Raw genomic sequence first — 27833 nt, forward strand, 5'->3', positions numbered from 1 at the left:
CTCTGGAAGTAAAATAAACTGTTCTGCAATCACTGTGAGCAGTCTTCTTATTATCTTTTCATTATCAGGATCTTGCAAGAACTCTATTATGCTTGTAAGTCTCCCCACCAACGACGGATAGGAACTCAATACCAATTCAAAATAAGTCAGTATGTGCCTAGTGAGGTCACTATTGTGTGACACCATAGGTAAGTCCAAACAAAGACTCTATGTGGATGGACTCAGGATATTGTATTCTTTTCCAGTTTATATATCATCAATCAAAATTTGGCATAGCTTTTCTTATCAAGACTTTAGTGTGCCTCAGTCCAAAATCAACAAGCTACTTGTGGCTCAATAAATGTAATTCTTGTTTTCTTACCCTGCAACTATGATGCACAGAGTGTTCATATTTGTGTTCTTTTTTTTCTTATTTTGCTCAAAGGAAATGTCTTATAACTGGGCCACAAACTTATAACAAAGGTTTCCTTGCTTTTTTCACTTGATTGGTCATGCGCCCTTCTTCCTCGTCATGGATCTCGTCTGCACATGCTGTGGTTCTTCCCCGTTGTCTGTAGTTTCTCCGGTTTGGGGTGCGGGCAGAGGGGTCTCTCCGATATATGGCTTGATGTCTCCAAGGAAGATCCAAGCTCTTCTTCCCTGTAACTTGACTGCAGATGGTGTAATATCCTCCACAATGAAAGGAACGTGGAACCTTAGCTCGTGCCACCTTTTCCTTGTGTGATTCTGAACTAAGACGGTATCCCCAGGGTATAGTTGAGGTACACGTAACTCCGGAACCTTCTCAGCTGTAATATCTCCTTCTGTGTTCTGTACTCCCCTACACCCTCCTTGTCGTCGCTTTAGCTGTCCTGAAATTACGGAAAAACTGGAAGTCATACAGTTCAGGTAGTTTTTGCATTTCCAATCCTAACACTTCTCCTATTGGCTGAGCATCACATCTAGCTCTAGTTTGAATCATTAACGACATTTGCATTCTTGTGCCCATCACAATTTCATGTGGCGTAAGATGGTGATCAGAACCAGGCTGGTTTCTGAGTGCATACAATGCCAGTGGAAGGCAGTGCAACCATCCTTTCTTCAGAGTAAGCTTCAACTTGGCTGCCCTTTCTTTTAACAAGCCGTTGAGCTTCTCGCATATTCCATTCCCTTGCGGATGATACGCCGATGAAAACTTGTGTTTTATACCAAGCAATAAGCTGATCTGTTCAAATACTGCGTTAAGAAAATGAGGACCGTTATCTGGTTGTGTACAGGGACCTGCTTCTATACATATAGAGAATGGACACACCAGAACTATTAGATATCTGTACCCGTTACATACTTGAATCATATCAACATAGTCGATGTGTAAGTGCTGAAAAGGACCATTAGGCCTTGGAATGACTTGGAAGGACTCCTCTGATCACATGTAGCTCATTCCCAGCTGTGAACTTCTGCCTGTGGGATTCCAGCCTGTACTCTAGATGAGAACATGGTTTGCCCAATTTGGGAGCTAGGTATTGGTGATGTCTCCTAGGCAAATCATTAAAAAGCAAAGTCTTTATTCTTTTATTTACAGTGTTCACTCTACTGTATCTTGTTGCTGAATATGTCTGACCATGAAAGAAGCATCAACAAAAAGTGATCAGGGCCTCCATGTCCCACACCATCAACCCTCAGCAGTTCACTTCTATTGAACACATTTTAATTTTATCCAAGTATTAAAAAGTAAATGATTCTATGGACAGCTGTACAACTATAACAAAATCCATGCAATAATTAATGTGCAAATCCGCACATACATTACAATTCATACAAAAACACATGGAAAGTATACAAAAAACATACGTATGTAATTTTGTAGTGATGTTCAATATATATGATACTATGAAACCCCAGACACATTGGGGGACCCCTAAATTCTATAAATCCTTTTAGTGACCTGCCCCTAGTTTGCAGTGTCTTGATTCCTTTGGGTAGGCGACACGTTGTGTTTTGGCCATATCTTATGAGCAATAATTCTGCTCCAAAATACATGCAGCCTTCATCAGGACAGAACCAATATTTTAACAATCACCAAATGTGTTCCTGTGCTTTTCTTGTAACTCCTGTTTGTAACCCCTTAGTAGTTGGATCTATATAGCCAACTCTCTCGATACTCACGTCTGAATAGTGCCTTCAGTATCCTCTTCTCTAAGCTGCCCCATGAAAGTGAACGCAGTCACACTTTGCAAAATCTCCTTTTTTGGAAAATTTTGTTTTTCAATAAACTCCAGTTACAGCCTTGTGACAGCCACCGACAGTATAGCTGTTCCGAGTGCTAAACCGCTTAGCATCCGGGCATAGTACTGCCCGTCTGAATGTCATTTCAAAGGATGAGAGCCCAGCACACTCTGCAGAGGATTGGTTGACCATGAAAGGAAGCCATAAGAGTGAGGAGCATGGTTCATGAGTTAGTCTGTGGATGGGAACAGTCAGGTTTTCAGTGCCTTCCTGAAAGTAAGATAGTCATCTAGGTTACAGATGTGGGAGGGGAGGTAGTTCCAGAGATTACAGGTCTGAACGTAGAAGGCTGACTGACCATTTCTACTGAAATGGCTGTTGGGTTGAACCAGCAATTTATTTGTTGGCTAGGCTCTGTGATTTGCTTGGTGTATTTTTTTGAAATTTTGAGGATGAAGGTGGAGCAAATGCCAATATAGGCATGATGGGCAATGTATCATGCTTTGAATTTTGTTCTATGTAGTGTTGGAAGCCAATGGCGAGTTTCTGATTTCTGACAAGGTGCGATCCTGGTGCTGTAATCCAAAGATGATATGGGCTGCTGCATTTTAGACTTGCTGGAGTGTCTGGATTTTTGTTTTGGGACAAGCAAAGATGCACCTATTACAGTAGTCCAGATGGGATGAAATGAATGCATATCATTATTCATTCTGTGATTAGTTATTAAGACGTTGATGTAGCGATCTGAAGTAGACAAACCAGGTTCTGACTAATAAGTTGATTTGAAGCTAAAATAGCAGCCATCCCTCAGATATCACTCAGAAAATGTTCTAACACTCCTATCTTGGAACACGAGAGGTTTTTCTCACCTGCAGGAGGAGGGAGCAGTTCCTTGGGATGACATGGACTTTATTTGTCTCCAAGAGACATGGCTGTCCATGGCGCCATACCTGGATGGCTTTACATCAATCCTAAACCCGGCCATAAGGGGTGAAGCGGGTAGACCACTAGCGGGTCTGCTAACCCTGATTAACACCGAAGCAAACTATGAGATAATCAAACATAGCACTATAGGAGCTTTCTTCAGTACACCATCTTAAGAAAGACAAAAGGCCATACCCCATGGGCAAATCCCACGCCAACCCATTTGTCTCTCATCAACATCTATTGAAGTGGCAATGACATTGGCATAAAAAAGATGCGGAAACACCTGTCAGAAGCTATTGATGAAGCATACAACTGAAGCCATTCCTCCATCATGTTATGTGACGATTTTCACACCACCTATCCTTCAATGGGAAATAAACATGATGTAGACAACATAGATGGTAGCCTTGTGACCTCAGAAAAGGAGATCCTAAGGCTAGAATTGATGACCAGTCATGACTTGCACGTTACAAATGGTTGCTTTGAAAAAAAAATATTCAACACCCATCGACTACATGTTAATTTCAAGAAACCTACCCAATTGGTGTGAAGAGATCATAAGACCTATAAACTAAAACCAATGTTCAAGTTAAAGTGATTAATAACAGAAATAGGCTACACATGAACACAAGAGCTGTTGAGCGAACTATCAAATCTTTTTCAGAGCAGATAATTTACGCACACACAGCAAGACCTGGGATTTTAGTGAACTACACCGCCACCTTGACGCTTTATCATGATAAATGTAAATCCAGGTGCCACGGAAACATGCACCAACATACATATGATGGTGTTCTGGTAAAAAAAAGAAAAGAGATGAGACACGCTCTCCGAGCCCTTAAGAAATCTCTGAGCACCACGTCTGAACTACAAATCTTGGTGTATTAGCCATAGAAACATTTTACTTCAAAATGATGCAAAAACTATGTTAGGATCCTTGGCAAGCAAATTATCAGCCGAAACCTGGTCCTTGATCAGGTCACTAAATAAGACCCAGCACTACCTACAAGAGAACCCTGTAAAAGAGGCTAATTGGATGGCTTTCTTTGGTTCGCTCTTCACAAATCTGCCTATGCAGAATGATGTTCTTGTAGTGCCATCCGCCACCTGCGTCCTGCAATATGACTATGACAATCTTGTCATCATGATTAAAAGATTAAGGTCCTTCCCGAGCTCTGGGGCCGGATGTGTTATCTTGCATACTAAAAGAAAATCCCGAGCAGTGGGCCACTATGCTAGACTTGGTGCTCCAGAATGTTCTCTCTTCAAAATCCATCCCGCTATCCTGGAAAACTGTGCACATAATTCCAATATTTAAAAATAGCATCCGCTCTGATCCCAACAACTACAGGCCGATAGCACTATTGGATGTGCTAGAAAAAATGTATGCCACACTTCTTTTAAAAAGACTGACCACTTGGGCACAGACAATTGGTCTAAATAACAAGTTTCAGGTGGGCTTTCACAAGGGGCTGTGGACCTCCCCCAGCATTTTTTATCAACCTATTGAAAGCAAAGACCATTGAGAACAACAGCAGACTACATCTGGCATTTGTGGACTTTTCCAAAGCCTTTCATAGCCTAAACCAAAACCTCTGCTGGAAAACACTGGCAGAGAAGCATTGTCCTGCGGACTTACTGGAACAAATACAGGAGCTTTATACGAACACAACAATAAGAATTTGTCTTACCGCCAATGTGTCGTTAAGTGAAGAAATCCCAACAAAAAGAGGCTTTAACCATGGCTGCTCCTTGGCACCGTCCCTCTACAATTACTGTATTGCTGATCTGGGGGAGTTCATGGAGCAAATTAGAAGCTTTCCTCCTAAATTTGGAAAAATGAGGGTGACACACTTAGTGTACGCCGATGATTTAATGCCACTCGACCATACGGAAGTAGTCTTACAAAGACACTTAAAAAGACTACAGGAATAGGCAAAGGAAAACAACCTGCAGATCAATACACAGAAAACCAAGATCCTCACCCTAAAATAAGGCTGTGAAGCAAGGAAAGTCTCCCTTAGATGGTACCCCAACCATTTAGAGATTGCCAAGGTAGCATGCTTTAAATATCTATGGATTTTGATCTCAAGGAGTACAGTGGAGATCAATACTTTCGAATACCTTAAAAAGAAGGCAGATGCACTTGCGTGTCAAGCACTGATCCTTCAACTGAGATATTGCAAATACTCACTCAAACCAATCATAGATTTCTACACTGCTTAAGTCGTTCCAGCCCTATCCTATGGTGCTGAGGTTCTCTTGGACTAACCTCCTGGTTCTTACCTATAGTCTGGGCATTTGTAGAGGGGATGTTTGGAAAAAGATCTCAGTTTACCACGTTCAATGCCTATTCAGGTTGTCAGTAAAGAACTTGGGCTAAGTTCTTTCAAACTGACAGCCCAATGGAAAACGCTCAGCCTGTTCAGGAAGTTCAAACCCTCCGTACATGATCGCGGGGATAAAACACAAACTTATAAAGGGCAGCAACAAAATTCTGGTTGCATGGGGAAACAAATGTAGAAAGCTACTCATAGAAACAGCGTGCCCAATGGAAGACCCCTTGACCAACGGTGAAGATAAAACTACGAGAACTGGTTTGGATATCTACAATAGAAGAGGTAAACAAGCTGAAACTACAGGAACAACTGGTAACAGAGTCAAGAAAACAAGGAGAAATTCAAACCTACTTAAAGAAATGCCCAGAACCAAAAATCCGAACATCATTCATGAGGATACGGTTTAACTTATGCAGGTCCAAGTAAATCATAGCAGCGAGATCCAAAGAGGAAGCAATCGATATTTTGTGTAGATTCTTTAAAACTGCAGAGTCGAAAGAAACTCTCTGTCATTTATTTACCATCTTCCCTACTTTTAGCTTGGAATGTGCATGTTATTTCAGCCATTTCCCGGATACATTCCGGACACTTACTGCAGAGGATTGGTGGAGATCTTTACTGGGTGGAACCCAAACCTCAGTGACAATTGCAATGGTAAGATTCTACTAGAATGTTTTGGAGAACACTATGCTTACGGTGAATGGCCAATAAATGAAGACTGTATAAAGAAGTAATGGACTAAATGGAGTTAACTCTATGATGGTTTGGGGAATAACTTTTATTTCTAAGTTTGTCGAGTTTTGCTAAATGTTTAATGTAAGCTAAAAAAAGCAAATAAATACATTTTTTTAAAAAAGCTGATTTGAGCATTAAATATGAGTTCCAAATCAATGATAATGCCAAGGTTATATGCTTTCTATACTAGGGTGGAGCCCAGAAATGTAAGCCATATTTGTGGGGTCCAGGCAAGTGTGTTAGAGTTAAATGAGATGATCTTGGTTTTGGCAGGGTTGCTTTTTAGACTGTTTATGTCATTCATTCTGTTACTTTAATTATATAATTCTTGAAATTGGATAATGATTTGTTAAAGTCGCTCTCGAATCTTAGGAGAACCTGGGAGGCTTTGGCACATGTAAAGAAACAGAGGCTGAAATAACTTATAAGGTTGGCCAATGGTTTGCGTTAAATGTAGAAGAAAAGTGTGGCCAGTTTTGCACTCTGTGATATTCAAAAAGATAGGTCTGTTTCTACAGTTTTAAAGGTGATAATGTTACTGACAGTGGGTATCAGACAGAATGGCCCTCATTACGAGCATGGCAGTCTGGGAAGTATGGTACCGGTAAGCATGCCGGTACTGTACTTCCTGGACCGCCATACTACGGGCTCTGCTCGCGGGAACCGTTTCACCCGCCAGGTTTTTCCTGGCGGGTGTAACGGCACCCGCGAGCAGAGCACGTCGGATGCACCGGCACAACTCTGAATGTGCCGGTGCATCCGACGTCCCCATGCCCATTCAACCCTATGGGGCAGAATGAGGATGGGGAGGCCCTTGATTCTGGCATCCGAAAATGGGCAATTACCAGGTCTGCCTAACTCGGCATGACCCGGTTCTTGCCCATTCACAAGTGCCAGAAAAAAATGCAACTCCGGCGTCAGCCATGTTTTTTTAATGGCACGGCAACCGTCAGAGTTGTAATGAGGGCCAATGTATTTTATCAAGGTTAATGTAAGGTTCTAGATTCCTGCACATTGGAGGGAACATAGGAGGTTTGCATTATCAACTGTTTAAAACACAGCAGAATCAGGGTGCAGCAGCTGTTTCAGTTGGCTAGTCTCCTGATAGCTTCTGTTAATGCTAGAATGTCATTGTGAAGAAGGTTGTCTCTGATAAATGGTTGCAACTGGGCTCTTTCTAGTAATTTACTTTGGAATGGTAGTTGTGAGATCAAACAGTGTTGCCTCAGTCAGTTGGTTCTCAGGATGCTTTTTTCAGCAGAAAGTGCACTACTGGTTGTTTTAAGGCTTTCGGTACACATCCTGAAAGAAAGGAAATTCACATCCATGTGCAGAGGTCTTCCTGGGTGAGTGAATGCAAAAACAGAAGGCCAGTGTAGGAGTACACAGCACAATACTTGCTAAGTTATTAGGAATCATGTTTTCAAAGGGGGAACACCCAACTATATTGTGCTAGGAGCTACTAGCAAGGGGAGAACTCTCACGCCTGAGACAGCCTTTAAAATCTACATATAACACACTCTCCCTGCCATAAGTGTGCACAGTTAAGGTTGGATTAATCTGATACCCACAGCACATTTAATGCTAAGAAACATATTTATTTACACATTGATTCAAAAACTGAGCCTACAATAATTATGAAACTACCTATAAATTCATTAGCCACCTATTAGCCAACAATTATCAATTGGTGGGTGTGCAATGTTTCACTTAACTATTCGATTTGTCTAGGCTAAGCAAACATACTTTCTTCACAGTGTTACATACTTTCCATTGTACATCTGTTACACTTCAGTGTTACATAGTGTCTCAGGGGTGAGTGGTCAGTGAATTTTGTAATTTTTGGCTGGTGGACACACGTCACACTAAGAGCCTGCTGGTTTGCAAACATTTAATAGTCTAGAAAATTATTCTTGGATAAGCGATTGAAGGACAGCATGCTGTAGGTATTGGGGGGTAAATTCGTCCCCAAGATACAAATGAACTGCCTATGGCTGAGATAAGCCCAAATGAGCCAGAAATATGAAAACAAACTGTTGGCAGAGACAAGGCCAGCATGTAATTCTGAACTATCAAGGAACTGAATTTTGGTTTCAGAAAAAGGAAAAATAAAATTAAATGGGCCCTGTGTTTGAATGACAAAGTCTAAAACTGGAGGTCTACTGTCCAATCCATGTGTCTGAGGCTCAAAGTGCAGCTTTAATACCACCAAGCTGACATGGAGAAATGTGGGCATTCTGCAGCATGGAAAAGAACGTGCAGATACAACTCCACTGCAGATGTAAATTCAAAGGCACACATTAAGGAAACTTGTGGCTATGGAAAAAAACTATTTTAAAATAAGCTGCAATGAAGATGGAAGCACAATGCATCTTGTGGGATACAAGACATTGAATCAAAATGTATATTGTGGAAAGAAGAATGTATTTTAATAGCACAATGTTTTGTCATCAGAACTGTCTTTAAAACTTGGGTTGAACAGATGACCACTGAGTCAACAAAAACGGTTGCTAATGGATTGTGAAATTTAAATAATACTTTGAATTAAAATCAGTTTTGTTTTGTGAACCTGAGCTGATGACAAATGACATGTTACACTAGACTGCCACATGATACCAAGGAGTGGGGTCATACTGGTCTGTTCAGAAATATAAGAACACATCTTCAGGTCCTGGGCATTGAAAGAATGTTAAGTGCTCTATAAGTGGGAGAAAACCAGGCCTGGACACAGATATTGGGAAACAAAAATATGCCAATTGATGGAAGTGAAAGTATGTGTATCATTAATTATTGTTACATTGAGAGTACATGGAAATCATATTTTGTCCAGTAACTCGGGACCGTAACACCCACTGGGATGGTTCAAATATTCCTGAAAAGCATAGTAAAATACCTACCTGATTATATAATTCCCTTCAGAATTTGACCTTGGTAACCAAAGTTATAAGCCAAATGTGATTGTAGCTTCCCAGAAAAAGTTGCGGAGAGTCGAGAAGATGGTGGCTTATTGAATCTAATTCCTGCCTATAAAATCTTAGGATTCTAAGTTTTATCCTTTTTGAATACATCACAAAAATCAGCCGTTCGCACCTGCAATCGCCTGCCAACATGAGGCACAGTGCATTGCATGATCAGACCAATATAGAAATGTATAGTTTGTGACACCTATTCATAAAATGAAGGAAAGTGTCATGTGGAAGATTTTTACTTCATATCTCAAGTTGTCAGAAATGCAATTCCAGATTAACGGAATGATAACTCCCAGAAATCGAACCTAGTGACTAAAGGAACCAATCATTTCAAAGGGCCTTAGCCTTGTTTAAACAGGAGGAAGATAGATGTCCAATCCAAATCATGAGCCAATATGCTGACTAACACTTCATCATTTAAATATTTTGGGGTGTGATTAGGAGTTTAAAAGTGGAAACACAATGGGACAGGGAGCTCTTTCCAAAATGAGGATTGTCTGTCCAGAACGAGGAACTGACTAAAAAGAGGAGAGCTGTCTGAAATGGTCTGAGCTGTAAAAGCTGACTGGAGCTCTATATCATTATTAGAAGGGAGACAGAAGAAGGTGGATGAGACCAAGAGAAAGACTAACATTTGGAGGGAACCAGGACAGAGAGATTGATGATGGAGGCTATTCATAGCTAAGTATGGAGGGACAGTCTAACCAGATCCCTATGCTTCCCATGAGATGAGACTGGAGCCTTGATGACTTTTCCTGCAAAAAACCAAGAATGATTTAAAATAAATACCTAATCCCAACAGAACAAACCATTGGTGGGTTCTTGTCAATTTGGTATCTTTTCCCATATAGACATTCATGGGGAGGGCATCCATTATTCATAATTGAATTAATTCCCACATAGGCAACGGACACTAAAGTGATTTTGAGGAGCTTTGAAATTCCCATCATCCATCCAAGTGATTATAAAGATATAGGACCTGATTCACAGAATTATTTGTATATACTATAGTGGTTTAGTGCACCATTCAGCGTGCAAAACCCCCTTTGTCGACTCATGGAATCGACTTTGCAGGCCTTTTCAGGACGCAACAACACACCGGTACCTTTACAAAAATTATGTGACGACCTTGCAGACCACTTTAAAAATAAAATCACTGACATACATCGGATCATACGAAGCAGACCAATCAACTAGACCATGCACCATGACCCACCTTCCCTGGAATCACAGAACAAGCTGCAAAGCTTCACCGAAATATCAGGAGAGAGATCTGTCAAGCTGGTGAAACTTAGAAACAAAGCATGCTCCCCAAAGGACCCCTGCCCACGAGAAATCAACAAATCAATCCTTACACAGAAAAATCCTGAAGGATACTACCGGCGATGTGGAAGACCTCTCTAACTACAGACCGATATCAAACATTCCCTATCCGGCAAAGCTGCTAGAGACCTATGTCTATGAATAGACACTGGAACGCGTAGAAAACCACCAACTATTGGACCTGGCACAAGTCAGCTTCAGACCCATGAGAGGGACAGAGATGGCACTTCTCTCCATCTGGTATGACCTAAAGACCAGTGCAGATTCCAACACAAACTCAGCCCTGATACTATTAGACCTCTTTGCAGAGTTCGACACAGTCAACCACAACATCCTCATCAAGAGACTGGAAGAAATAGGGATCACAGACACAGCGCTGCTCTGGATTAAATCTTTCCTATCTGAAAGAACAGAAACATTATGGATAAAACCATTCATATAAGCACCACGGAACACCACTTATGTAGTACCACAAGGATCCTCCATATCCCCACACCTCTTCAACATCTACATGACTCCACTAATAAACCTCATCCAAAAGCATGGCTTCACCTGCTAAAACTATGCAGATGACACCCTGCCTACAAAATTGAAGATGTACAAAAGGAGAACACAACGCTAGTGGACTGTCTCAAAGAACTTTACGAATAAATGAACACAAACAGCCTCAAAATCAACCCAGGCAAGACAGAAATCATGATTATATACAAAAACCAGGGAAGCAACCAATGCATCCCATGACCCACAATACTAGGAACAGTGCCCATGCCATCCAAAATAGTCACAAACCTTGGAATCCTAATAAACAAAGACCTTACCCATAAACCACAAGTAAATGCAATAATCAAGAAATGCTTCTTCCAGCTGCACACGATAAAAAAGATTCTACCTTTCCTCACCTTCACGCACAAAACACTGGCCATCATCTCACTCATCATGTCCAGGATAGACCATTCCAACAGCCTATACCTCGGTATGACAGATTATCTACTTAAGAAACTGCAGCGTATACAGAACGCAGTGGCCAGTCTTCTCCTCAAACTCTCACGAAGAGACCACATCACTCAAGCACAAAAGATGCTACATTGGCTGCCAGTCAAAAATCAAATCACATTCAAAATAATGTGCATAACACATGGAGCAATCCACCGCCAAGGAGCAGAATTCTTACAAAAGAAAATCAAAATTTACTAACCAACCAGAACACTCAGATCCAGCAACGACATCCGCCTGGAACCTAAACCATACACAGGAAAAAAAACTTGGTGGATCAGCATTCACTTTTCTAACCACAAAAATGTGGAACTCCCTCCGTAGAGAAATACGAAACACGAAGGACCATCTAAAATTCAGAAAACTCCTAAAAACCTGGTTATTCAACCAGACAAAAACGAAAGAGCAACACACACAACCCTCGCAATTAACAAACAAATGGCAAGACGGAGTACCAGACCGAACCACAACAAAATGCTGGTAGGTGGCAAGACTTCTGGTTGGGAGGGAGACAGGGGGACACCGTTCCGATGGCGGGCCCTACCAGAGACTAGATAGCGAGATGGGAGCATCCTAGGTTTAACCACAGACAGAGGGCATTATAGTTAAAGGGGAAAAGAGTGGCAACCAAACAGATAAACCACAGGGCCCGGGGATCCCAGGGGCACAGGGAAGAGCCCCTCCCCCTCAAGGGGCTCAGGGAAGAGATGGTGGCTGCACTCCAGGGCATGCCAGGCCAGTGGACAAAGCTCTGTAGACATCCATTAGTCTGAACACAGGGGCATAAGAGGCATCCCCACCAAACACCCGCTGCTAATAACCCACACCTCATCACAGAATATAGGAGGGAGACCCCTCCCCAGCACATCACAATTCACGACCCTGGCAGGGACACGCACCACAGCAGGCCCAAGTGGAGACAGCACAATGGGGTTCCACTACTAACCAACCCACTAAAAACACATCCCTTTGCCTTCACCTTTCAAGCTATAAATAAAACACAACCATACCTATACAGCACAAACAAATCGCATGCTATTCACTACACCGCAACAATGAAACATACCACACTTAGCCACGCACAACAGCACATAACTACTACCGACTGAAAAATCACACCTACGCTCAGCGAACAGTGTAAACCTGATTGAAGCTTCCAACAGCACCTCACAGCGGTCGTGTGCTTTAACTGCTCAGTCCTACTAACTTTTAACTCTATGATGGGTTGGGGAATACTAACTTACCCTACCCTCTTGATTTTCAGATCTGTCAGAGTGCTAGGGGACCAGGGAGCCCAGGTGCACAGAGAACAGCCCCCCGTCCCCCTCAAGGGGCCCAGGGAGGCAATATTGACTGCACTACAGGACATGCCAGGTCAGAGGACAAAGCAGTGTAGACATCCATTAGTCTGAGCACAGGGGCAGAGGAGGCATCCCCACCAAACACCCCCTGCTAACAACCCACAAATCATCACAGAATATAGGGGGGAGACCCCCCAGCATACCACAATCCACGACACTGGCAGTGACACACACCACAGGTGGCCCAAGCGGAGGCGGCACAATGGGGTGGCACCACTAACCAATCCACTTAAAATCTCATCCCTTTGCCTTCACCTCTCAAACTATAAACAAAACACAACCAAACCTATACAGCACAACAAACCCCACGCACTTCACTACACTGCAACAATGAAACTTACCACACTTAGCCACCCACGCACAACATCACATGACAACTACTGATCGAAAAATCACGCCCACACTCAGCCAACGATGTACACCGAATTGAAGCTGCCAACAGCACATCACAGCTCTCTTGTGATTTTTGCGCTCAATCCTACTCACTTACCCTACCCTCTTGCTTTTCAGATCCGCTAGAGCGCCAGGGGATCACTCAGGTGGTGATAGGGCACGTTATAAATATCCTTTAACATAGCATAACATAACATAACACAACACTGCAGGGACTTTGTGCAGGTCTGACACATCTCTTTATGCAGTTGAGCATGTTGCGTGGGCCTCCACACCGAGTGTGGGTCGGGCCTGTGCAGAGCTTAATATAGTAGGTGGGAACATTCAAATTCCACAATCTCAACACAAAATGGGCAAGAACAAGGTATAATGTGGCTTGTCAAAGGACGGCCTGCGCGAGGAAATCGCACAACCAGGACCATACAAAACCAAGTATATTCATGGATCTGACCATGCAACATCACGTCGGGGGAAATCAGCACGCAAAGCTCCTGAGCACATCGCCATGTAAACGCAGGCACAAGGCCCAAATCACATAGGAATTACAGCACAAAGGTAAGGTCCAATCAGGAATTTAGGGTTGCGTGCAGGGGTGTTGCTAAGTCTGGAAAAGATATGGGGCTACACTAATTTAGGTACTGTCAGCACTGGGGGCTAGCTAGCCTTTTTGGTTGTAACCCCTGAGCTTCTATCTGGGGCTACAACCAAAAGACCCGGGGCTATAGCCACCACAGCCCCCCTAGCAACACCTCTGGTTGCGTGCATGCAGTTGGGGTGCTGATCGCAGTTGAGGGTGCACGTATGCAGAGTAGCGGGATGCAGCCATGTATATTTACTGGAGAATGACTACAGTTACGTATAATGGTACGCATATTGATGGGGTGCTGTAAATAGCTATGTGGACCCCACACAATATCACCAGGGAGCTGCCTTGGTAGGGGGTGTTCGAATGCAGTATTTCCGGGGCATGAACGAGGATGGCGCAAAGGTTTATTTATTTTATTTATTGTGCATTTTTTAGGCGCTTATGCAAGTAAATCATGTTTCAAAGCGCCCACAGGGCAACAGGGAGGGAACATGGGATTGAAAACCATTAATACACTGGAGGATAAAGACGGACCTACAAGGCCTTGTGAGCATTCAGAGTGTGCAAGCCCAGGGATAGGAGAGGGGAAGAGGGGTTGGGGGGGTAAGTGCTGGGTGTCCGTGCTCCTGAGTGAGCAGCAGATGTAAGTGCGCAGTGTAGGAAGTGCTAGGGAGTGATCAGCTATAATAAATAAATAAGTGCAGGCCAACAGTGGCATAGGCCAGTGGGTGCCAAGGCAAGTGCTATGGGGCGGACCGAGGCTGAAGGCGATTGGGTTTGGGAGGCCAGGACCACAAGAACACATAAGGGCCCATGTCACCAATCTCAGTAACTGTGGGATTAGCAGAGGAGGGAGAAAGGGAAGGAGGAGGTGAAAAGGAAAGTCTTGAGGAGTTTCTGGAATTTGGGTAAATCCAGCTCAAGACGAATGGGGAGGGGAAGGCTGTTCCATAAGAGGGAGCGAGCTGAGGAAAGAGATTGGCTACCGGCCCTTGTTTTAGTGAAACGCTTGACAGAGGGAGAGTATTTAGTAAGAGCAAGTTGTAGATAGTGTGGTCCCTGGCCCCAGACAGCTTTATGAATGATGGAAAGGGATTTGAATGTGATCCTTTCAGCAACTGGGACCCAATGAAGAGTTTTTGGGCAGGAGAGATGCCGTCCCTGGGCTTCAGCCGAAGGATAATTCTTGCTGCCCTATTCTGGATTAGCTGGAGGGGTCATAGGGAGGAAGAGGTAGATTCAAGAGAAGGCCATTACAGTAGTCCAGCCTAGAGAGAACCAGGGCTCTGGTAAGATTGTGCTCTGTGGGAAGGTGAGAAAAGGGAGAATTTGTTTGAGAAGGAAGAGTTGAAAGTGGGACTTCTTGGCAATGTCCTGAATATGAGGGGGGAAGGAGGGAGATGAGTCGAAGATGGCTCCAAGGTTTCTGGCTTCAGATGAAGGAGAATGGGGAGAGCCCATAGAAGATGGCCAAAGTGAGGGGAAGAAAGAGGGAGCGTGGGTCACAATAGGAAGGATCTCAGTATTGCTGTCATTAATGCAGAAATCGTTAGAAGTGCACCTGGACTGGATGGCAGATAGGCAGTCCGGGATGATAGAAGAAGTAAGAGGGTCAGCAAGAAGTGTGAAGTAAGATTGTGTGTCATCTGCATAGCACTGGAAGTTAGGGGAGATGGTGAAAATGAGGAGTGCCAGTGGAGCAAGTAAGTGTTAAAGAGCCTGGGGGAGAGGTTGGAGCCTTGCGGGCCAAACACACATGGAGAAAGAGGCAGAGGAGGAGAAGTTGCCCACAATACCTGGGACAGCCGGTCACTTAGGAAGGAGGTCAGCCAGTCCAGTGCCCACTCTGAGATACCAGGGTATCATGGAGCCGTTTTATGAGGATGGAGTGGTTCGCCTTTGTCAAAGGCAGAGGAGAGATCAAGTAGAATGAGGACAACCGGGGAGTTAGAATCCAGAAAACACCATCCAGCACTCAGCATCTCAACTGGGCTGCAATCTGTGGAAACCGAGAGAAGAAGAAACATCACTCACCTGTGAGTACTAGCTTAAGGCCTTCCGGCAAACCGCTACCACAGCTGCTGTTCGAACATTGCGACCTGCAATAACGAGAAAGGGAAAAACAATATTAGAACGCGCGCTTCCAAAACATCGAATTCCAACAGTCTTTCCTGAATTCCATCGCGCTACGCCACGCTTCCATCCGGAGCACCACAGCAGCATATGCAAAGGAAAAGAGACATATTAAGGTTCGCTTTCAATATTAAACAACCGCACAGTGCTGTACTACCTTAACAGATTCCGGGGGCCTGTTTTTCAACGCGCTCTCATCCACTCGCAGCACCACAGCAGCCTGTGAGGAGGAGAAGAAGAAAACACAGGTTAGCTTTAAAAGACAAAAAAGGCGCTGCGCTTCGCGCTTTCTCTTACCTAGAAACGTGCCTCTCCATCCGGCACGCCAGCATCAAGACCTTCGCACCTGAAAAGAAGGAGATAAAGACATTAACAAATTCCCACCATAAACAGAACAAAGACTTACAATTAACAAACCTACCTGCCTACCAGCAGATTCGGGGTCAAAGCAGGCCTGGGCCCAAGGAAGGTGTACTGCACCAATGAAGCAACTCGGGCAGCTCGCCAACAAATGTCAAGCGCTCCTGCACAAGAAACGCAGGACGGATAGCTCATCCTACAAATAACTAAGATTCATTATTCAGCACTGGGCAACTACGCATCCAGGGTTCCAGATCTCAGAGCCTTCCAGACGCCCCCGGGGATATCAGATGAGCGTAACAGTGGCACAACTTTTGCCCCCTCAGAGTGGTCATGACAGTTTGAAAATCAAACAAGGGGCACAAAATGCAATGCAAAAGAGGTAGAACAGGTGAGTCAAGGAAGAAAGAGTGAGATAGGCGCAGTTTGTTTCAGCTTCAAAGTTTGTCAGTGGAGGAGCAGAGGAAAGTTCAGCCATCACTGACTTGTTGATCTGAAGAGAGCATGGAGAAGCAGGGGCTCAGGTTCATGCAGGTACCGGCTACATCTGGAAGCTGCTTCATAGTTTGTGGGAGGGGGAGAGAAAGGTGGGGGCCCACCTGGCCCTTCTCAGCCCAGACAGGCTCAGACAGGGCCTTAGGATTGGGTCTTGGAGGCAGGCCAGCTCTCACCTTCTGGCTCACCCGATTGGGCCTTTGATGGCAGAGGGTCCCAATCAAAGCAGGGCTTCCACCAGCAGTGTGGGCACTCCTGTGACTGCGACTTTAGGGGTGGCCATGTGGGAAAGGGGGCCAGCGCTGAATCACAGTGGCTGGCAGAGCGCAACATCGGCAAACAGCTGCAGTGAAACCCTGCAACAACAATACAATGATGAAAGCCTTTTTTTTTAAATAAAATATTTTTTCAGATGTTGTGCCAGAAGTCTGTGTGCCCTCAGTGCGCCGCTTCAGTAAACGAGGATAGAGCCGCACAAATCCCAACAGGGCTTGCTTTTCATGTGGATGGTCAGGGGAATCCTCAACCTTGTGAAGAGGAGACAAGCCCGTGCTGGCAGGATGGCATCGGTGAAGAATGGAGGCAGGTGAGGGCTCAGACATGGCCTTATGATCGGCACGTGGAGGCGGGCCGGTTCTTGCCTTCCGGCTCACCTAATTGGGCCTTTGATGGCAGATGGGCCCAATCAGAGCCAGGCTTCCACCAGCAGTGCGGGCACTCCCATGACTGCGACTCTAATGGTGGCCATTTTGGAAAGGGGGGACAGAGCTGAATCACAGTGGCTGGCAGAGTGCAATATCGGCAAACAGCTGCAGTGAAACGCTGTGGCAACAATACAATGATGAAAGTCTTTTTTTCAGATGTTGTGCCAGAAGTCTGTTTGCCCATCGGTGTGCCGGTTCAGTAAATGAGGATAGGGCCTCACAAAGCCCAACAGGGCTTACCTTTCATATGGATGGTGAGGGGAATCCTCACCCTTGTCAAGAGGAGACAAGTCTGTGCTGGCAGGATGGCATCGGCAAAGGTTGGTATACGTGGCTGGATTTGCTATGCGTGGGGCCATGTCGTGGAGGTTCCGGTGCTCATTGCGCATAGGGTTACTTTGCGTTCTAAATTCCATGAATATACGGAGCTCAATGTAATTTTCAGCACAGGGACTTCGCGGGATCAATGCACACTTTTCTATGAACCGGGACCATAGTCTGTTAAAATAATTGGGTATCCCTACATTATTTTTGCAAAGCCCAAAATCCCCCAAAGTAGTGGGGTGCATTAAAAAAGTAATTCCCAACTGTTTGCTATTCCCTGGACCCTGCCTTAAAGCAGAGGGGTTCTAACTGATAAACCGAATACCTTGGTCTGTGCGGTTCAGAAATGTGTCTTCAAAGTGAAACAAAGTGAAATATCTGATTTAAACACACAGGGCCTCATTACGACCCAGGCGGTCCGGAAATAACGGTGGCGGTAAACCCGCCGCCACCGTTGTTTCTGGACCGCCTGAGTCCGAACCCTGCAGGCGGGAGGTGATGTTCCCGCCAGGTCTGACCTGGCGGGTTTAACACCTCCCGCATGCAGGCGGACGAGGAAACACCGGCAGCATTACGAGATGCTGCTGGTGTTTCCATGATCCCCATGTCCATCGAGTCCCAGAGGACTCAATGGAAATGGGGATTTACACCATTCCGCCTCCGTGATTCCCGGAAAACCGGGGTTGTAATGCCCCGGTAATTCCGGGAATCACAGAGGCGGAATGGTAATACGAGTCCGGTGTTAACCAGGTGGTTTTACCGCCTCGGTTAACGCCGGACTCGTAATGAGGCCCACAGGGCCTCACTACGACCCAGGCGGTCCGGAAATAACGGTGGCGGTAAACCCGCCGCCACCGTTGTTTCCGGACCGCCTGAGTCCGACCCCTGCAGGCGGGAGGTGATGTTCCCGCCAGGTCTGACCTGGCGGGTTTAACACCTCCCGCATGCAGGCGGACGAGGAAACACCTGCAGCATTACGAGATGCTGCCGGTGTTTTCATGATCCCCATTTCCATCGAGTCCCATAGGTCTCAATGGAAAGGGGGATTTACACCATTCCGCCTCCGTGATTCCCGGAAAACCGGGGTTGTAATGCCCTGGTAATTCCGGGAATCACGGAGGCGGAATGGTAATACGAGTCCGGCGTTAACCAGGCGGTTTTACCGCCTCGGTTAACGCCGGACTCGTAATGAGGCCCACAGGGCCTCACTACGACCCAGGCGGTCCGGAAATAACGGTGGCGGTAAACCCGCCGCCACCGTTGTTTCCGGACCGCCTGAGTCCGACCCCTGCAGGCGGGAGGTGATGTTCCCGCCAGGTCTGACCTGGCGGGTTTAACACCTCCCGCATGCAGGCGGACGAGGAAACACCGGCAGCATTACGAGATGCTGCCGGTGTTTTCATGATCCCCATTTCCATCGAGTCCCATAGGTCTCAATGGAAAGGGGGATTTACACCATTCCGCCTCCGTGATTCCCGGAAAACCGGGGTTGTAATGCCCTGGTAATTCCGGGAATCACGGAGGCGGAATGGTAATACGAGTCCGGCGTTAACCAGGCGGTTTTACCGCCTCGGTTAACGTCGGACTCGTAATGAGGCCCAGAGGGCCTCATTACGACCCAGGCGGTCCGGAAATAACGGTGGTGGTAAACCCGCCGCCACCGTTGTTTCCGGACCGCCTGAGTCCGACCCCTGCAGGCGGGAGGTGATGTTCCCGCCAGGTCTGACCTGGCGGGTTAAACACCTCCCGCATGCAGGCGGACGAGGAAACACCGGCAGCATTACGAGATGCTGCCGGTGTTTCCATGATCCCCATTTCCATCGAGTCCCATAGGACTCAATGGAAATGGGGATTTACACCATTCCGCCTCCGTGATTCCCGGAAAACCGGGGTTATAATGCCCCGGTAATTCCGGGAATCACGGAGGCGGAATGGTAATACGAGTCCGGTGTTAACCAGGCGGTTTTACCGCCTCGGTTAACGCCGGACTTGTAATGAGGCCCAGAGGGCCTCATTACGACCCAGGCGGCCCGGAAATAATGGTGGCGGTAAACCCGCCGCCACTGTTGTTTCCGGACCGCCTGAGTCCGACCCCTGCAGGCGGGAGGTGATGTTCCCGCCAGGTCTGACCTGGCGGGTTTAACACCTCCTGCATGCAGGCGGACGAGGAAACACCGGCAGCATTACGAGATGCTGCCGGTGTTTTCATGATCCCCATTTCCATCGAGTCCCATAGGACTCAATGGAAATGGGGATTTACACCATTCTGCCTCCGTGATGCCCGGAAAACCGGGGTTGTAATGCCCTGGTAAGTCCGGGAATCACGGAGGCGGAATGGTAATACGAGTCCGGCGTTAACCAGGCGGTTTTACCGCCTCGGTTAATGCCGGATGCGTAATGAGGCCCTGTTGAGAGCGAGAAAGAGACTCCAAATTGAATGGGAGATTGCTCACAGCATTGGGTAAAGGAAAAAGGTTAATTATATATGGCGACAAGATGTTATTGATTAATGTTGTGCCAGAATCTTGCCAGAACTGAAAAATGTGCAGGTTGGACCTAAATAAAAAGCGCTGCACGTGTCTATTCTGTTGCCAAATAGAAAAGTATTACATTTCATTTAAAGTCAGACCATTTACAATCTATATGAGAAAGCAAAACTGTCATGTCATGTTCTCAGCGCTGCCTAAATTAACTTGATATTAAGAGTATTTTGTGAGTGACACAAGTATATGAAGTATTCTATAGACCTGTGCTACTATTTAACAAGGGGAATAGAAAGTAAAGATGAAAAATGTACATGTTGTGGTGTTGCAGATGTTCTGTGAATTCTACTCCCAAAAGTGAATTGTATCCAACTTGTTTGTATTGAAGTTATTGGAAGGAAAGGTTGTGAACCACAGAGTAAGGTTGTGTCAATTTTGATGCATATTATGTGAATAGAATTTTGTCTACTAAATAATAAATATATATTCTTTCTGCCCACCAACCTGATTCTTGATTTGCCTTTTTGAAAAGGGGTGAGGGGAAAGAGTGTTGTTATAAGTGTTAAAGAAAGTGTTAGTGAAGAACCCACAAATATTTAGAAATTGGTGTGGAGTTTTTTTATTGTGGGTGAACAAACACCCTGCATTAATTGTTGCCCCATAAATACTACAGTATTAGGAGATGCTTCTGATGGTGGAAGGATTGCAACAGTATGAGGTCTGGGGAGGTTGCAATGATATTTTATAAGATGTTGTTGATTTTTGAAGTGATTTAAAAAAAACTTGTTGCAAAGGTCTACATGAAGGTTTAATGCGATTTTAAGAGTTTCTAGTCCCCTAGAGGTCACAGAGAATCTTGAAGAATTCTTTCAGTCTTGCCTGTAGATAGCAAGAAGCATGCAAAATGGTGTTTTTTGGCTTTTATGATTTATTTTTCATAGTGACCAGGTTTCATTTTTAAGGTTATTTTGACCTAAGGGTAATGTTGGCCATCCAACTTTCTTTCTCGCAACCATAGTTTTTTTTTATTTCATGCAGTTCTTGAATGTACCAGTTTGATGTTGGTCATTTTGTTTTGTTTATCCATGTCATGATGCCTGCCCCCGGAACACCAGACCAGGCCCAGCAGCCCCGGAAGCAGGCATCATGCCACTTGGAGCATGCCCAAAAGCCCCAGTTAGGGGCTGTTTGGGTGCAGTCCTGGTGCCTATGGCGCCAGGCTCATAAAGATAAAGTCAGTCCTGGCGCCATGGGCGCCAGGCTCATTATTGATAACTTACCTGAAGCAGACCATGCTGCATACTCACCTGAGGCAGACCATGCTGCATGAAGACTCAAGCCAAATGAGGCTTAGGAGGGACTATTTTACTGAAGGGACTATTTTGTTACTTGGGTGGGGCTGTGGAAGAATACTTACCTGGATCTTCTTCCCAGGCTATTTAAACCACGCCCGGACAGCCACACGTGCTTCGCGTTATTCTGCTTGCTGCAGCGTAACGCTCACCGTGTTTTCAGCAGCTCCAGTCTTCAGCCACGCCCGCTTCAGTCCTGGGACGCCTGAAACAAGAAGAAAAGAAAGGCAAAAGGTTAGAACAGGAGTTTTAACTTTAATCCTTACCTGAATCCTGATCCATTTCGCCACGGAACTGAAAGACAGAAGTCTTTGAAGCATCCTACGGCGCCGCGCTGAACTCACCTGCTTGGCGATACTTCAGCATTCCATCACGCTCTCTCCATCTCGCGGCTGCCCTCCGACACCTAGGGAGACAAAGACAGCAAGGTGAGCAAGGGGACTCTCTAAGGCTATACAAGCTACCCCCAAGGACTTACCTGATTTACCACGGGAGGTACTCACCTCATCTCGGGTCGGCGCATTCAGCTCTGCTTCATCGCCGTACCCCGGCCCCTAAGGGGAGAAAGCAAAGACCATACCAGTTACCCCCCACAAAACTTACCTGATTTACCACGGGGGTCTCACCTCATCTCGGGTCGGCACAGTCAACTCTGCTTCATCGCCGTACCCCGGCCCCTAAGGGGAAAACCACAATAGACTTAGCTGAATCTTACCAATTGCCATTTGGAAATCTTCGAGCGGATTAATCGGCAACCTGCAAGGAATCGGACAGAGTGAAGATCAGACATTTGAACTCTTATGAACAATTGGACTTTAGAGTCAATACTGGAACTCACCAATTCCTCTACGCCAGTGAAGTAACTGGTCATCAACGCGCCCCTGAGGTCGACGCAGGATGGAGAGCTCATCCTTCCAAACCATCAGGTGAGACTAAGGAGGGGACATCAAGAGTGATCTGTGGGAAGACAACGGGAGTGGGGAAGGTGGGTTGACACTCAATTCCACGGGTGGTTAATTCCTCTTCTCCTTTGCAGAAGAATATTCTTGCGAGCCAGACAAACTAGGCTGAGCGGGCCAGTCCAGTCAGTCATCTCGGCGCTAAACGTCACGCTGGTGGAAACAACAGCGGCCCAGTTCCGGTCGACGCCCCCGTGGGAACCAGGTGAGCGTAACAGAACGCAAAGCCTACCCACAAATACCCACCTGGGCGTCATGGAGACCTCGGAAACTGATCAGTTGGCCCAATTATTAGGGGAATTAAGGGCCGAAGTGCATTCCGCCCGCCAAGAAACCAATGCCCTCAGGAGGGAGCTGATAGTGTCAAAAGAACGAACTGATAAGTTGGCCAGACAACTATTACAGAGCCAGGCTGGACAAACACCTCTACCAGGACTTGGGGCAAGTCCAGCTCCTGTACCATCGAGTAACCCGGTGTCAGGTTTCCTTCTCTTATTCAAGTTTCCTTTTTCTTATTATCCTTTTCAGATTAGCTTTGTGTGGGTGGGAAGTTTTCCATTATAGTTGGTTAGGCCTTAACTTGTTGATTCAGAATCCTGGTTCTGACCCAAGGCAAGATGGAGCCTCACAGTGACAGCTCTGATTGGCTAGAAGACAATGCTGAACAACAATGAACATTCTAAACTGTCACTCTGTGCCTTTCATCATCAAAACCCCATCTGAGAGGACGTGTTCAGTGGCTGCTCCTGCTTTAGTATTAGGCCTGGTGGATTTTATCCTTCAGATCTCAGCAGTTGAGCGGCTACTTTCTTGGGGGTTCAGGAGAAGTCTTCAGCTGGCAGGAATTCGTTTTGAAGATAGGAAAAGCAGGAAATCTTTGTGAATTCGCTCAAGAGATAAGTGACTTTATTTCTACTGTAAATCTGTTCATCTTAATAACAGTCTCCTTGAAAATTCGTTAAAAGTAGTGTTTCTACTAAAACTATTGAACTATCGGAGTACGCTTGTGTTTCCAGTGCCGTGTTCCTTAGCGCGAGATTTTGACTGTCGCGTGCGTATTCAAGTGAGCGCGTGCTTTCTAGCGTGTGTATTCCGAGCGCGAGTAGAGGTTGGTCTCGTGCCATTTTAAACGCGCGTGTGTTTTATTGCGCGGGTGATCCTTTGCGCGAAAACCTATACGCTGCGTGAGAACTACAAAGCGCGTGTGAAATACAAAGCGCGTGTGAAATACAATGCGCGTGTGATTTTTAGCGCGGGTGTACAAAGCGCGTGTGAAATACAAAGCGCGTGTGATTTTTAGCGCAGGGGTACAAAGCGCGAGAATCTGTTCGTCGCGTGCCATGTGAGTGCGCGTGTGTTTTTTCCATCGCGAGTGATTTTGCGCGTGAGAATCACTTCGTAGCGTTTGAACTCTATAGCGCGGGTGTTCTTATTTCGCGTGTCTCGCAGGAGAACATTATTGCGCGTGTGGACTATTGCGCGTGTGAATTATTGCGCGTGTGGATTTTTTGCGCGTGTGGATTATTTTGATCGCGCGTCTTCATCCGTTTGCGCGTGTTCTTCAACCAGGAAGATTTCTATGTGAAGTTCATCGATAATTTTAATGGAAATAACCTGCGTGTGCAGTTAGCACGTGTTTCCTCTTTCTTCAAGGATTCAAAGACTCAAGATAATTATAAATAGTTTGAAAAGTTTTGAAATGACAAGAAAGAACATTTTAAAGACAATCTAATTGAACTACCAGTGCATGTTGGAAAAAAGACAAACAAAGAACTAAGTCTTCCAGTTTTCCTAATGTAAGAAGTTGCTGAGAATTTCAAGTATCGCAAGTAAGAGAGATTTTCAGCTTCTTATCCGCTTCTCTAAGAAATTTCAAGAGAAGAACCAGGTTCAGCACTGATTAGCCTTGACGCAGTCTGCCTGGTGTTGTTTTGTTGTCCCATTCCCCCTTTCCCTTTGGGGTGTAGTTTACAGAGCTGTATTGAAAACTAGTTCTGGGAAATACATCTCAGGGGGATTGTCGGGGGTTCAGCAGCTTCCGCGGATACAGGACCTCTCAGCCTGACAGAATGAAAGGCCAATAATTTAGTCCGCCCGAGCTGTCATGAACCCCGACGAATCCATGGAGATGTTAGGATCTTTGATTAGGGAGTTACGGGAGGAGTTGAAAATTTCTCGGGAAGAAAATGCCTTACTTAGTCAAAAGGTAGATGACTTAAGTGTTAAAGTTACACAAATTCAACAGAGGGGAGAAAGGAGAGAGGATGAGGTTTCAGGGGGCGCAGGTTCTCCACCTGAGTTAGAAAGAGAAGATCAGTTACCACACATACAACGGGCGCCTTCAGTGGCAGAAGGGGTAAGGAGTATAATTATGCCAGTTCCTTTGGCGCCCCCAGAACGTTATCATGGGGATTCCAAGAGATTTAGGGTGTTCTTAACACAATGTGAATTGCATTTTATGAGTAGACCAGAATTATTTCCATTGGATGCTTCTAAGATAACATTTATGTTGTCATATCTTTCTGGGGAGGCATCTGCTTGGGCTGGGTTGTTGGTGAGTCAAAAGAGTGCGGTTTTAGAAAATTATACCAGTTTTTTAGAGATATTCCGAAAAATGTTTGATAGAAGACAGTTATCTCTGGAAGTAGATGGTGAACTTTTAGAATTAAAACAAGGTAATAGAGACTTGATTGCTTATATAACACAATTTAAGTCCCTTGTGTTAGAAAGCAAGTGGCCCGAGGTTAAACAGGCCTCGTTGTTTTATCGGGGCCTTAGAGATGAGTTAAAGGATGCTTTGTCTGGAGTAGTAGAACGCCCTCCTACTTGTGAAGGTCTGATTGATTTGGTTATTCAATTGGACTTCCGTTTGAGTGAAAGGAAGGCAGAGAGACGTCATGGTCAGAGTGATGTAAAGTCTATACTTAGAGTAGATAGACCTAAAATAGAGAGTAAACCCAAAGGGAATAATTCATCTCCAAGAATCAGAGGCCCGTTAACAGTGGAGGAAAAGACTAGGAGGAGAGATAATAATCTATGTTTATACTGTGGAAGAGGTGGGCACTTTTTAGGAAACTGTCCTTACACTCCCAAGAAGACTTCTTCCTCAGCAGTCAAGGTACAACAGATCGCTAATACGGTGCAGACAGCGGTTCCTCATATAACCATAAATGTATCCTTATTTTTTGATTTGGAGTGTAAGGGAAATGGTCCTGTAATGATTGACTCGGGTGCGACTGGGAATTTCATGGATTGGGGTCTGGCCAAATCGTTGGGAATTCCAATTATTCTGAAGGAGGTTGTAGAGCAGGCTAGGGCTGTTGATGGTACATGTTTATCTTCTGGTCCTATAACTCATAGAACTGGTTCTTTAACTTTGGAGTTATCAGGAGGTCACAAAGAGATAATTTCGTTTGAGTTAATTGATGCCCCGTTGTTGAAGATTATCTTGGGCATACCTTGGCTTACTCTCCATAATCCCCTAATTGATTGGAGTGCTAGGACAATTGACATGCAATCCGATTTTTGTAAAGAGAATTGCTTTTCAGGAAGTCTCTTAGAGGAAGAGGTAAAACAAAGTAATTCCGTGTCTAGTTTTCTGGCTGAGACTGGAATTGGAGGTCATGATGTGGGAGCTGTAGTGGGTCAACTTCCCCAGTGTTACAAAGATTTCTGGGATGTATTTGATGAGAAAGTGGCAGGAGAATTACCACCCCATAGATCCTTTGATTGTAAAATTGAACTGGAGCCAGGAACAATTTTGCCTAGTAGTAGGGTATATGCTCTTACTGAGAAAGAGAATGATTATTTAAAAGAATATTTGTCAGAAAATTTGGCCAAAGGATTTATTCGTCATTCTAAGTCACCTGCGGCCTCTCCTTTATTTTTTGTACCAAAACCGGATGGCTCGCTTAGAACTTGCATAGATTATCGAGCAGTTAACAAAGTCACTATTAAGAACCGGTATCCTCTTCCTCTCATCTCAGAAATGCTTAATCAAATACAAGGAGCAAATATTTTCTCAAAATTAGATCTGAGAGGAGCTTACCATCTTGTACGTGTGCAGGAAGGGGACGAATGGAAGACAGCGTTTAAGACCAGATTTGGGCTGTTTGAATATCAAGTTATGCCATTCGGTCTATGTAATGCTCCAGCGGCTTTCCAATTTTTCATTGATGAGGTTTTTAGAGAATACTTGGATATTTTTGTTGTCGTTTATATCGATGATATTTTGATTTTCTCTTCTGATCTAGATCAACATCAGAAACATGTGCGCTTGGTGTTACAAAAGTTGCGAGAAAATCATTTGTTTGCCAAATTGGAAAAAAGTCAATTCCATACCGATTCTGTGGAGTTTTTAGGTTTTATAATTTCACCTAAGGGTTTAGAAATGAATCCTAAAAAAGTGCAAGCCGTTCTTGAATGGCCCCCTCCTACTAAGGTTAAGGAAATACAAAGTTTCTTAGGATTTGCCAATTTTTATAGGAGATTTATAGAAGGTTTTTCTCGGCTGGTTGCTCCTATAACGAGGCTTTTGAAAAAAGGAGTGAAATTTGACTGGGACCTTGAAGCAGAAAAGGCTTTTCAAGAGTTAAAACAAAGATTTACTTCTAGTCCAATTCTAATTCATCCAGATCTTTCTAAACCTTTTTTTTTGGAGGCGGACGCTTCAAATTTAGCGTTGGGGGCGGTGCTTTCTCAAAGGAATGAAACTACTGGTCAAATACATCCAGTTGCATTCTTTTCTAGAAAGTTTTCTGCTGCTGAAGTGAACTACACAATTGCTGATCGGGAACTGTTAGCAATAAAGTCCGCTTTTGAAGAATGGAGACATTTTCTTAAAGGAGCAAGACATACAGTAACGGTCCTTACTGATCATCGAAATTTATTGTTTTTAAAATCTGCCAGAACTTTGTCTCCACGCCAACTTCGTTGGTCTTTGTTCTTTGCAGATTATGATTTCATTGTGACTTTTAAACCCGGAAGTCAAAACAAAAAAGCTGATGCGTTATCTCGCCAATTTCCTGGAAGTGAAGACAAAGAGATTATAGAACCAGAACCTATAATTGCTCCAGAACGTTTTTTGTTAGCTGGAGCCATTAAAGAAATTGATTTTTTGAATGAAGTTCGTCAAAATATGTCCTTGCAGAAGATGGAGGAGTGGGTGAGACTGGATCCAGCTAGAAAGTTGA

The sequence above is a fragment of the Ambystoma mexicanum genome, chromosome 5p (assembly GCF_040938575.1).
Source record: "Ambystoma mexicanum isolate Mex_15411 chromosome 5p, UKY_AmexF1_1, whole genome shotgun sequence".
NCBI classification, from domain to species: Eukaryota; Metazoa; Chordata; class Amphibia; order Caudata; family Ambystomatidae; genus Ambystoma; species Ambystoma mexicanum.